This window comes from Rhipicephalus microplus, chromosome 6 (assembly GCF_043290135.1).
Source record: "Rhipicephalus microplus isolate Deutch F79 chromosome 6, USDA_Rmic, whole genome shotgun sequence".
Classification (NCBI taxonomy): domain Eukaryota; kingdom Metazoa; phylum Arthropoda; class Arachnida; order Ixodida; family Ixodidae; genus Rhipicephalus; species Rhipicephalus microplus.
In genome coordinates, this window is record NC_134705.1 from 71,844,685 (window position 1) to 71,858,753 (window position 14,069).

At 44.6% G+C, this 14,069-nt stretch overlaps 1 protein-coding gene across 3 annotated transcripts in view; it reads left to right on the top strand.

Moving 5' to 3' along the window:
- Positions 1 to 14,069, top strand: part of LOC119168099 (uncharacterized) — a 36,554-nt gene that overhangs the window by 757 nt on the left and 21,728 nt on the right. The gene's annotated exons all lie outside the window — the stretch shown is intronic.

Genomic DNA, 14,069 nt, shown 5'->3' on the forward strand with positions numbered 1-14,069 from the left:
GTTATGTTATGTAAGAGTTATTGCCTCATTTGTTTTCGGCGTTGCTTATCATATTAAGTAACACAGGCCTAGTTTGGCACAACTACTAAGCCTGTGTGAATTGGCGTCTCTCATAATCATATAGTAGTTTTGGGACGTTAAACCCAACATATCAATCAATCAAGCCAGTGTGAATAGGTGTATTCAACTGCACCCAATAAAATTTCCCGACATAAGATAATGTCAGTTTGCGAGAAATAATACCACATTTCAATTAATAAAACCTGCCATCCAATTCTTGGAATATATCATGCCGCGAATGGGATTCTTGGAATATTGAGTGTACGTCTAAGTATTACGGAATCGAGCCTAAATCATATTAGCTTCTCAGTGGTAAACGACTCTGATGCATTCTTTTTAGATAATCCTGGAAGGTTATGTTCTCGGTAGAAATATAGCACGATGTTAAGCATGAACTTTAGAGCTACTTCAAATTATGTGATAGTATTGAATAAAAAGTCAGTGACTATTACTCTATTACTTTGAGCGTATACGGAGCGCGTCTGTATTGGTGTTCTCATTCTGCGCTATGTTGAGGCGTGACTTCAAATTGAACCGGGAGACCGCGGAAGACAGCGCCAGTGCACGTTCCACAGCAGCAGCCTCACAGGGGTGTCTGTTGGTGCAGCACTTTCTTTCTGTACGACACCAACGTTATTGATGACGTCGTTGGCGCCTGCGTGACAGCGCACACTACTGTGGCGATGTGATGGCGCCGCGAACATATCAGCTCGCCAATATAATTCCCATCTTCTCGCGATTTCCTCGCTATGGCTGTCTTTCATCCTCCACTGCACTTCGCCTTTGCTCTTTTTCGTCTTAGTTTGCTCTGCCAGTTATGCTACTTGTGGGTGCTTTAGAGCCCGAAAGAACAGTGACACCATACTATGAGAGTCTGCAACATTGATGCACAAACAAATTGTCCCTTCGACCAACGTTGAATTCCATTTTCTCAAACGTCACAGGTGAACCCACTCTCTCCTGCCTGTGACCGAAAGCACGGTTTACGAAAAAATAAGCCCCTACCTCCCCGAAGGATCTGTTACGAAATGCGAAGGCAATTCGTAGCATTCATAACGGCGTCTCGCGCGTGAGAACTGAGCGTTAGAAGAATAATGCTTTCTTTTTTTATGCCGTGTAGCCAAAGCTGTAAAAAAATTGCTCCGAGGTCGGAGTGAAACGCTTGTCGTCTAGCGTCCCCCTTATTCGGAGCAAAAGTTTTGCTCCGCTCACCAGAAAAATAGCGTGGTGCAACCGAAGTAACTTTAACATACTTTTCACTCCGGCAGACTGGAGCGATTCCGTGTCGCCGCAGCAGTGTTTTTTACTGGCATTTTTCTCTGGCTGGCCGGAGTCATTTCGTGGCACCTCTGGAGCATTTGTTGCAGGTTTTGTACTCCGTTTATCCGGAACTTTTGTGTGGTACCTCCGAAGTATTTTAGGAATGTACTTACTTCGTCCGGACAGAACATTAGTGAAGTGAATCTGTACTTTTTAAAGTGTTTACTCCGCTGTTTATATATTATATGCTGTTCGTTTCACGCATTGGTTAGATGAATGAAGCCCCTATTCTGAAGCAAGCACTGCAGAGTTACTGTGTATTCTTTTTGACAGAGCTGTAGCAGATGAAATTCAAAAAACGATTGAGTTGTTATGCGTTAATTTATTCAAAATAAGGTGCAATTTCTGGATGATTACCCGGAATTTGGGTAAAGGAGACAAAAAGAAATAAACTTGAAAAAAGCTACCGAAACAATAAACATTAAGACAGAACCCATGAAATCAAGAACGCTCAAGTTTGAAGCGCAGCGCTTGAAACCGAAGCCCATACAGCTGCAATTTAAACACACACACTCACACACACACACACACACACACACACGCACGCGCACACACACACACAAACACACACACATGCACACACACACACACACATACATGCACACACACACACACACACACACACACATACACACACACACGATTGACAATTGACAATCGTTGATAACATTTGTTGCTGCCCCGCCGCGGTGGTCTGGTAGCTAAGGTACTCGGCTGCTGACCCACAGGTCGCGGGATCGAATCCCAGCTGCGGCGGCTGCATTTCCGATGGAGGCGGAAATGTTCTAGGCCCGTGTGCTCAGATTTTGGTGCACGTTAAGGAACCCCAGGTGGTCAAAATTTTTCGAGCCCTCCACTACGGCGTCTCTCATAATCATATGGTGGTTTTGGGACGTTAAACCCCACATATCAATCAACATTTGTTGCTGCTTGTCCCTTATGATATCCAGAGGTTGCTCAGAACGATTGCCTTTTCTCTAACGGGGCCGAACGCTTCGCCCAACCCTCGCTGCACCAGCTTAGTCAGCGCCATATCGGTTTGTGAAGAATGGCCTCCACTCGTCGAAGCTGCCTACGTCACTTCTTGAACCGGCAATGAATGCCGCTGAGCGAAGAGCCCGAGCAATAGGTGGATAGCAACATCGTGACTCACGTAAAGAATGGTGGGCTATGGCGCCCGTTTGCATCGACTTCCGGTTCGAGATGCCACGACGCGGTAAGGGCATTCTTGCCCGTGCTGTGACCTTTTGCGTGTTCCGCCCAGCACTAGCGATGTCCTTTTCTCACAAATCACTGCATAATACGTTGGAGAGCTGCGCACTTTAGTTTAGTAACAAATGCAGCCACTACGAGATAGTTGTAATCATGCGAGGAGTCATTTCTTCATTCAAGCGGCATGCGTCTCCGGACATAAGCTTGTTGTTTTGCTGTACGGAGGGTGTTACACGCATCTTTTGTCACATGCGATGATTTTCTGGACATAATATAGGATCATGAACTATCCGTCTATTAGTTTTAAGTTGTTTACCCACGAAATCATTTATTTGCGTTTGTGCTACCAAGACACCAAGACACCATCACGGGTTCGATATAGTCAACTGTTTCTTACACTGAAAATGCAGTGCACTTGTATTATTTTGGTTTTCTTACACTTTTCCAACTTCCTATACGTTAGATCTCGTTACATCACGCACTCGAACGTTGGCTTTCAATATTTGCAAAATTCTCTTTGCACAACACATAGCACAGCTTATCGGCACTTTACACTTGCAATAAATTTGGCGCCATACAATGCTACTCGTTGCTTCAAATGGTATACTTCAATCGTTTTACGTCCCACGATACCATTAACAGAGCAGCCATTTTGTGTCGTGGGTTTTTTACGCGCTCAGCGGTTTCCATAATTCTGACAGGGTACGCGTACTTCTGTTGTCATCGAACGTATGTTGACATTCGGCAGCATGTGTCCATGTACACGTGTGAGTGGTTTTGAAGTGGTCACCGTTTGTGCTCGAAAATATTAAATCGAGGTTGTTCTAGAAAGCATTATTGCATGAATCAAAGCATATTCGAAAGCTGCCTTCGGAACCCACTTCTTAGAGTTCTTTTCATTTGCCCATTTCCACTTCTCGCTTCGTTCTCTGAAATGTCATCTCTCCATGCGTAAATAAAAAAAAAGATGAACAGGTTTACTGAACAAGCCGCTACAAACGCGTCCCAGAATTGCACATGTCTCCTCTGTTTCACTGTGCCGCAGGCATCTTGAAGCGGCGTAGGGATATGCCTCAAACCAGAAGCATAGCAGACGACGCACCATTTTGCTATCCACCTATTCAGGAGCATCTACCGGGGTGAAAACGATGTACCGAAGCATTTCCAAAGAAACCAAGGGAGCATAATCAGGGGATTGGCCCCATTTTCCTCCGGTTTTCTTCATCCGCTGGCCACTGGAGAAAAACGGTGGAAAACGAATGTATTTACTCCAGTCTGATTTGGTTTGAGTGAGGCCACCAAAGCATAGCGGGCGCATCATTCCCCGATTGCTCCCAGCTAGGTAAATTCTTGTTTGCAGTGAATAGCACCCTTCCAACGCGTCGCTTCGGTCTGAAATTGACATCACTGCCGTGCTCTCCAGAGCACTGTCTGCGGCTCTCACAACCATAGCCGCGAAATTTAAAGTCCAATTTGATACTCTGCAACAGGACGTTGCGCACACAAGAGAGAGAGAGAGAGAGAAAATTTATTGGAAGGCAGAGATGTCAGCCCGAGCTAGTTCGCTCTAGTCTGCTACTCTACACAGGGTATAAGAAAGGGGGGACACAAACATGTTACTGAACGCCCTAAAGAGTATGCCGAGGCCACCAATTCAGTGAACGTTCTCGCGAATCACACAGTGACCGCCACCCCGAATTCTCGGGAATTCTTGCTAACGCTTGCTAATGTGTAGCTAGCTTTCGCTGAGTGTACAACTGCGGTGGCGACTGCTCGGAGAAGTGTGGGGAAAATAACCTTCTTCTCTTGAGCTCAAAAACAGAATATTCCATGGAGACACCCGAGGAGTCTGCACGACAGCTCTAATTTTAAAGACAGTAGTCTTTCTTGGGTATCTTCGACGCAGAAATTTTGGTCTGTCTGTCTGCATGTCTGTCAGTATATTTGTCTGTTTGTCCGTCCTTGACGATACTCCAAACAATACCCCAAACGGCCACCAGCGCCCACCAATATTGTCAAAGTTTCAGAGTTCACACTTGTGCGATTGTCAATTGAAAAGCAAATATTGGGCATATATGAGGCTCCATATAAACAAGTCCATATTTTGTATATGTGCCTTTATACTAGAAAATGAATACATAAACAGTTCTAAGGAACGTAGCGTTTATCACGCTGCCCTAATAGCGCAACGCTTGCACGAAATGGAAAGTGTTTCCAAAACTTTGCTAAGACGACACGGTGTCTTGTGTTCTACACAAGACACCGTGTCTACCCGTCGCCTTGAGTTTTACACCTTATCATCTCCGAGACGTGTGCGCACACCACGCACTTCGTTTTCCAAGATAACTGCGAGACAGCCCTCATGTCTCATGTCTGACGTGACTCGAGGCACTCGTTCGCCTCCGCTGCACGCTCGAGGCACTCTAACGCAGCGCCTGCAGAATACCATTGACCAATTTTCTTGCGCTGAACTTCAAATAAACTGTTTGTTCACTCTCTCTAGACGCAACACTATCTTCTCTCGACACCATTTGCAGTGTAACTTGCAAATACGTGGCCTATTTTTTAACGCCACCCATCTTGGTGTATTTCTTCCTGAGGTAGCTAGAACAAGTTTTTGTGTGTTTTTCATTGCATGGCGTAATAAGTTGTGCCCGTGGTGTCTGTCTCTTCTTGCCCATGGGTATGTTGCGCAAAAATCGCCATAATACAGAACGCTACCAGGAGACGTGTTACATTTACTGAACAGCCATGACTCACATGAAATTTATGTACACTGAAGCTATAAGTGTCTGCTGTGTTTTTCACTATCTGTGGGTAGTATATTTTGTAGTGGTTCGTTGAAATACAAAAATAAGAATCGCCTGGTTAGCATTGCATACATGAGACAGCCAGCTATGACAAATATATTGTATTTTATCGAGAAATTAATACGCGACAGTGTTACTTGCGTAAATAACCAAAAGTACACAAAGTGCACCAGTTAGAGTCGTGATACCTAAAGATGTTCGAAAACACTTACTGGAATATATTTTGTGTGAAGAAGGGACCTTCATGATAATCAAAGAGTGGACAGTGCCTCGTTCAGGTTTTAAACGTTACTGAGTGAAACGGGCCGGGCCCAGACCTTTCAGGCCCGGGAGGGGTACGGGCCGTATGTGAAAACGCTGGGCAGGGCTTGGGTGGGCCGGATCATGAAGTTTTCGGGCCGGGCCAGGCTCGGGCCGGAAAAATCGGCCCGCGCAGTGCTCTTGACTGCATGGGCCTTTATCATTACTTTTCAGTCATTGATTAGTCACATGTTTGTGACAGGCCAAATATAACTGAATGTGATGAGTGAAGAAAACGACGACAACGACGGAAGTGCGGGGCAAGGCGCGTGTGAATTCGAGCCAACTGTGCGCGTGAGGGCAGCCAATCAGCTGGTGACCTGTGGTGGCCCATAGAGGTGGCGTGCCACAATTGGGTCACGTGTGGCCATTACGCGGCGGTAAGTTTTGTGGCTGAGGACGAGCCGAAGCAGCGGCAGACGGAAGACAGCGGGCCGAAGCGTCGGACGCAGGCGATCTATGTTCCGGCCGGAAAACGCGGCCGTCCACGCTGCTGCCGTCCAACCACCAGCTGGGCCAGCGTTGCCGGCACGAGTACTGCATCTCGGGGCGCGGCCTCACCTGCTGTTCTCTTTGCCGAAGGCATCGCGGATCTCAGCGAGGCGTCTCCGTAGTCAGACGTTCGGCACAGGGACGTACATGGCCGTCGCGTTCGTGGATATTCTGGTCCTATGTTCTATTTTTATTTTTCGTGCTCTGTCATAAACGTCGTGTGTGTTGCTACCACGTCGTCCTAAAGTCCAATTCTCCTCGCACGACAAGCAAAACAAGCGTTGACGAATCTTAGCCTCGATAAAGAATAATTTTCATTACACCGAACAAGTTGAGTTTACGCAGCTTGTGTTAAGTAGCATGCGTAAGTTTATTCCGCAATATAAACCTAAACATCGTGAGTGTCCCTACTGGTTCTCCCCTAAATTATAAGTGCACTGAAGCATAAAGACCGAGCTCAAAAGAAGGGTAAATGTTCTCTATTCAACAAGTGAAAGGAAGGGTTCAGTTTTTTCGGAAATCTCTCTAAACGCCTTCACAAACGGCACTACCGTCCATGTCTTGAATTATTAAAAATAAACACTTCTCGCAGGGCAACTAAGCTTCGTAAGTGTATACGCAAACGGTCAAATAAAAGTGACGAGTTTTTCAAGCTGATGTTGTCGAAGTGCATGCCTATAAGCTGATGGTTTTGCCACGCATTTGACCTCGTTTTATAAGGCCTAAGAATATAGTAGGACTCCGATAGGACAACAGTAAAAGGCAATTAGCACACCTAGTGGTCTATCACAAGCTCAAAAGCTCATTTGCTGCAGGCATTAGGCCTTTAAAGTCGTCCTTATTTTGTGTCCCTGAATATTTCTTTTTATCTTTCTTTATTCAATACTGCAAACCTTATACAGGTCCAAGCAGGGTGAGCAAGAAAAAAAATCGCAACAAACGAAGCAAGCCCAGATATATTTATACAATTAACAACCATTCCAATGTGAATAAATGCTACAATAAATCGTTGCAGTCTGTTATGGTGCGTGGGAAAAAAGTAAATTTGAATAAATTTGTTCTCGTAAGATAAGGTGCCAGAGAATTAGTATCATGGTGGTGAGTAAGTCTTGATGTAGAAGATGGAAGATAGGGTGAGGGGTTAGTTGTTAGTTTACGATTCCAAAGGTGGTAAAGAAATTCTAAACATGCTGCATCACGTCTCGGTGGAAGGTATGGAATGTTGTTAACCGGCCTTAGTACAGGTTATTAAGATTCCATGCCTTCGCATGTTGTTTCGGAAAATGAGACATACGAAGAAAATTTGGAATAAATAAATCTGACTGCTTTTCTTTGCACATTCTCTAGGTGAGTTATCTTGGTTTCAGTAAAAAGGTCCCACAATACAAATGCATTTTCATATTTCGGCCTAATTAGCATGGTAAAAGCAAGTAAGTTTGCAGCTGGAGGAGAATGTTTGAGCTTATGGTATAAAAAGTACAATTTACGGTATGTAGATAAACAAACACCATTTATATGTGTATTCCACAATAAGGAATTAGTAAGAGTTACACCTAAGTACTTGTATACCGTTTCGTCATGCAATGGTAATGAGCCTAGCCTGTATTTAAAGAGAAGGGAAGCTTTCCGGTGAGAAAAACGTAGATAGACTGTCTTATCAATATTAGGCTTTATGTCCCATGTGTTACACCAATCGGAACTTTTAGAGACAGCAGAGTTGAGGTGGTGCTGATCGCTGGGTGAAGTAATTTCATGGAATAACACGCAGTCATTTGCGAACAATCTAATTTCAATGCTAGGATCAATCACAGTAACTATATCACTAATGTACGTGAGAAACAACAATGGTCCGAATACACTCCCTCGAGGTGCTCCTTGAGCCAACCAGAAGACAGCCAGAACGCCACTCGTTAACTTCCAAGAAACGCGATTGATTATTCAAAAAACTCGTAATCCATGTGGTCAAAATTTCCGGAAGTTCAATTTTCCTGAGTTCTAAAATTAGTTTGTCGGGTGGAACGCTATCAAAGGCTTTGCTAAAATCAAGAAATATTGCATCAACTTGACCATTTTTTCTCAAAACATGAGGCGAGAGAATAGATAACGGTAACTAATTGTGTAACTGTCGAGTAGCCTTTTTAAACCCATGTTGGTAATTAGAGAGAACTGAATGTTTATCTGAAAACTCATTTATTTGACTGGCAATTATGTGCTCAATAGGTTTACGCCTGGATGTTGCGAGTGATATTGGTCAATAAGTTTCAAATAAAAATTGATCACCTTTCTTGTGTATGGGCACGACTATGGCTACCCTCCAGTCATATGGCAGTTTACAATTAAGTAAAGAATTATGATAAATTATAACAAAAAACTTTGCAAGACTTATGACATCGCTTTCGTCATAACAAAGGGTTATGGAAGTATATTTACCCCAGTATTGAGTTCAATACCTGATAACTGTACGGGTGCTACACACTTCCTAATGTTTGGAAAAATGCCCGTGTTTTCTCATTGTTTAGGTTGGGCTGCGAAACTGAAGTTTTTATTTATCGCCCGAGATATTTACTGTGTGCCACAATACTGATCTCTGACTGGCTCTGCATGACACATCCCACGTTAGCGTGAAGAAGTCGGTGATTCTTAATCAGCACGGATTTCTTCCTGGCCACTCGACAACCACATATATTGCTAGTTTCATGACGCAAATCACCCCAACCATTACTCTGAGCGGACAGGATGACGTACTCTACTGTGACCTGAGCAAGGCTTCTGACCTAGTCAGCCGCACACTGGTATTGGTTAAACTTGCAAACATTCATGCTGACTGGTTTGTTGTGAATTTTTTGCACATCTATCTGCTTATATTAGACTATGTTTAGTTGCCGTAAATGCGCAAACGTCTTTCTTGTACGAAGTTACTGGTGGGGCCCTCAAGGCTGTCGGCCCATTCTTATTTTAGGAGCAAAGCTCCTTATAGCGGCACCCGTTCGTCCCTCATAGACGTTGTAGTAGTGTGTAACAACTATAAAATTTTGACCCCCAAGGTGGTGCCGGTGAGAGATTTCTTCTGTGCGTTGTTGAACAATAAAAGATAGTGCTCAATGTACACGACAATGGCTGCTAAGGGGGAATAAGAGACAGAAGATATTGGCTTTAGGTAATGCGCACGCTGCGAATTTTTTATTGTTCAACAACGCACAGAGGACAAGAAAGGGTTGCTACGTTATACTCGCTGGGTGTAACCTCCTAGGTTTTAGAAAGGTTTAGCGAGCGTTGGACCACAGTGCCATGAATACAGTGAACTGGTATATATCATGAATTCGAGGTGGTTAAAGGTGGGAAGTAGACACAAAGCGCAAGCCGTAAGAAAGTGTGCGTGTGCCTCCTCTAGTTTAGTCTTTGGAATGTCCGCTGGATGGCGGTGCTTCTTTATGAGAAATATATGACGAAACGATGCGAGATGGTGGTACTTGGAGTGTTGAACAGGTGGACGAACGGACATACAGACATATGCATGGACGGATGAAAGGATGGCTGCACGGACGGATGAACGCATGGACGGACGCAGGAGCGGATGCATGGATGAAAGCAGGGGCGGACGCACGAACAGACGAACGCACGGACGGGCGGATGGACACACAGGCGGCCACACAGACGCACGCATGGATGGACGGAAGCAAGAACAAATGGACGGACGGATGCTTCGCCTCACTATCCATCATTCACTACGTGGATGTGGTTACGGGAAGGAGACAGACTCCGTGGGGTAGTCACCGATGTATTTTCAGCCGGTTAGGCGAGCAGCGCCAGCCACACAGATTAGCTCGCGCCAGTCTATCTGCTTTGTCTTCTTCAGCTCCATGCACTCGCACGTAGCATGACCCCCGGCAACGGAGGCACCGTCCAGGTGCTTTAAAGATCGTTATCTGACGCATTATTGTAGGGCTTGATCCGGGAGACGTGTACATCACTGGGCCGCATAGCAGATGACGATAGACAGATGGGGCTGATCTCGTAGGCGAAAGGTGTTACTTGACGCAATATACGGTAGGGTCCCGTGTAATGAGACAGAAGTTTTTTGAATAGGCCCAGCCGACGATGAGGGGACCAGAGTAAAACGAGGGTACCGGAAGCGAAATGTACGTCTCTATGTTCCGCATCGTACCGACGGCATTGGTTGGTTTGCGACGCCATCAGCCGAGCGCGAGTGAGCTGACGGGCATGATCGGCTTGCGCAATCGCGTCGCGGGTATACTCGCTGGTGGACGAGATCTGAGCTGAGATGAATGTGGTGAGTGGTAAAGTCGGCTCTCTTCCGTACAATAAGTAGAATGGCGAAAAGCCCTCTGTGTCGTGACGGGATGAATTATACGCGAAAGTTGCGTAGGGTAAGGCAAGGTCCCAGTCTCGGTGGTCGGGTGACACGTACTTAGCGAGCATATTTGTTAAAATGCGGTTAAATCGTTCGGTGAGGCCGTTTAATTGAGGGTGGTAAGCGGTTGTCAGTGTGTGTTGCGTGAAACAAGAACGCAGAATGTCGGCGATGACTTGGGATAGAAATGTACGGCCACGGTCTGTGAGAAGCTGTCTCGGAGCACCGTGAATCAATATAACGCCCCGTAACAAGAAGTTAGCGACGTCGGTTGCACAGGTGGTCGGTAGAGCTCGCGTAATAGCGTAGCGTGTAGAGTAGTCTGTAATACCGGCCATCTATTTGTTTCCCAATGTTGATGTGGGAAAAGGACCGAGCAGTTCTAACCCAACACGGTAAAATGGTTCCACGGGAATGTCAATTGGTTGAATATGGCCAGCGGGTAGCAGCGGCGGTGTTTTACGACGTTGGCATAGGTCACACGTGGCAACGTATCGGCGTACCGAACGAGCAAGGCCTGGCCAGAAAAAACGGCGCTGGACGCGCTCGTACGTGCAGGATACGCCAAGGTGTCCAGCCGTGGAAGCGTCGTGAAGTTCGGTGAGAACACAGCGGCGCAAGTGCTTAGGCACAACAATGAGAAGGTCGGGCCCGTATGGTCGAAAATTGCGATGGTATAGCACACCCTTTCGAATGACAAAGTAGCGAACGAAAGCATCATTTGTGGAGGATTCCATACGGCTGATGATGTCAAGCAGCTCTGGATCACGCTTCTGTTCTTCCACAATATTAAGGAAGTCGGACACTGACAAGATAGAGTTCTCCGTGGGCTCGTCAGTGTACTCAGGATCATCGACAATTTTACGTCAGTGTACTCAGGATCGTCGACAAATTTTATTAGTGAGCATACCTACAGTAGCGGAAATATAATCCTTATGGGAGACTTTAACGCGCCTGGAATTCAATGGTCCACCCTGTCTTTAAGCGATTCGCCCTCTCTAACAGACACAGAGCTGCTGAAATTTTCTCTGTTTCTTGGCCTAACCCAAGTTGTTCGAGAATTTACAAGAGAGTCTGCAGTTCTCGATTTAGTCTTTGTTAGCCCTACTCTCTTAGAAAGCAGATTTAACTGCCTTGTCACTGAAGGAATTTCCGATCATAAAGCCGTTTTCGTCTCACTCTCATGTTGTGTACCCACACCGAATATTGTGTATTCAACTCACCATGACTTTAACCGTGCAGATGACGTCAGTATCCTAACAGTTCTAGAGGATTCATTTGAAAATTTTGAACGGCTTAGTGAATCTAGCGACGTCAACGGTTTGGTTTCTTTCTTTGAAAGTCTTGTGCATTCTTGTATCACCCACTTTATTCCAATAAAAACTAAGAAAAAAAAGTTTCGGTTGCCATGGATGACGAGGGAGCTGTTACAAATGACACGTCGCGTAAAAAGGTTACAGTGTTCGATTAGACGTGAGAACTCCCCGTCACTAAATGAGTTCAATAAACTTAAAGAAGAATTAAGAGCCAAAACTAAAGCCGCCAAAGATTTCTATTACCAAGTGACAATGAAAAACCTGATGGTAACAAATCCAAGAAAATTTTGGAGCTCCATCTTGCCGAGTTCAACGGAACCAAACACAATGGACATTGATGGAGCCTCCACAAGCGATCCCGTCACAATAGCCAATGCATTTATTTCTTATTTTAAATCTGTTTTCACCATTGATAATTTTCAAACACCTACCTTTTCACTGGCCAACCCTGCACCCTCAATTGGTGACGTATGTTTATCTGAAGAAGGCATTCTAAATTTGATACTTAACTTAGACACTAAAAAAAGTCCTGGCCCAGATAATATTCCCAACAACTTTTTAGTACGATATGCTTCATGTACAAGCCGCTACCTTATGATAATATACCAAAAATCCCTAGCAACAGCAACAGTTCCATTATCATGGAAGCTTGCTAAAGTGCTCCCCTTTTTTAAAGCTGGATGCAAATCCTCGCCGGCTAATTACAGGCCTATTTCCTTGACATCTCACTCATGCAAATTATTGGAGCACGTCATATACAAACACATAGTAGAATTTCTGGAAGCTAATAATATTCTAAACCAGTTTCAACACGCCTTTAGACGCGGTTTCAGTACAATCACTCAACTTACCGAATTTAGTCATGATGTTATTGAAGCCATTGACTCCGGGTTATCAGGTAGATGCTATTTTTATTGACTTATCGAAAGCTTTCGATACAGTTCTCCATTTCAAACTTTTACCTAAATTTAATTTCATATTAAAAAAACCCGCTGCTCGTAGATTCGATATCTAGTTTTCTAGTTATCCAACCTATCCAACCGATATTTTTTAACTTAATGGCATTCAGTACCGCTGATGTAACTTCAGGTGTTCCGCAGGGCTCAGTACTTGGACCCCTTCTTTTCTTATTATTTATTAATGACATATCCGGTAACATAACGTCTCAGATTAGGCTATACGCCGATTACTGCGTGATTTATCAAAAAATTACTTCTGCTGAGGATCACGAGAAACTGAACACCTCATTTTCCAATTTTTGCACTTGGTGCCAAACCTGGCAAATGAATGTAAATTTCCAAAAAACTGTGTGCATGACATTTTCTACTCGGTCATCCGCTCATCTATTTCCCTACTCATTCGATGGTTATCATTTAACAAGAAAAATGGAATATAAGTACCTCGGCCTTCATTTCACTCACAACATGTCCTGGTCCAAACACATTGATATTACGTATAATAAAGCCCTGAAGAGATTAGGTTACTTACAGCGCGTTCTCCGTGTAGCACCAAAAGAAACCAAGCTCTTAACATTTAAAACGTTAGTACGGCCATTACTCGAATACGGTTGTGTCGTGTGGAATCCACACAAAGCGTCCGACATTGCAAAACTAGAATCCATACAAAAAAAAGCCGTCCGTTTTTTCTGCCGAAGATATGACCGGGATTTTTCGCCTACGTCCAACTTAGCACCTTTGGGTTTAACTCCTTTATCTGCCAGGCGCCATTCAGAATGCTTAAAGCTCCTGTACACCTTGATTAATTCGCCGCGCTTGCCCTCGCTCCACAGGTATCTGCAGTTTGCCACACCACCCTCTGTTCACACCAGGAGTCAACATGCGCTAAATATTACGCCACTTCACTCAAAAACCGATTTGTTTAAGTATAGTTTTTTCCCCTTCACTATTGAGCTCTGGAACTTGCTACCCGGCGATACCCGTGGGCTCCCTTTGGAACAGTTTCTGAGTGCAATATCACATGCTTGTTAGGTAGATATTTCCATGTTTTTACATGTGCTGATATTTACATGTGCTTTCTGTGCTCTTGCTCTGTTCATTCTGTATCTTGTGTAGTACTATGAACCACAAATTTGTGCCATATGCTCATGTTTTTGTTTCTGCTTGTTATCACCTGATCATTTGTATGTCCACTCCTGCAATAGTCCTAATAGGGGCTGCAGTATGTATG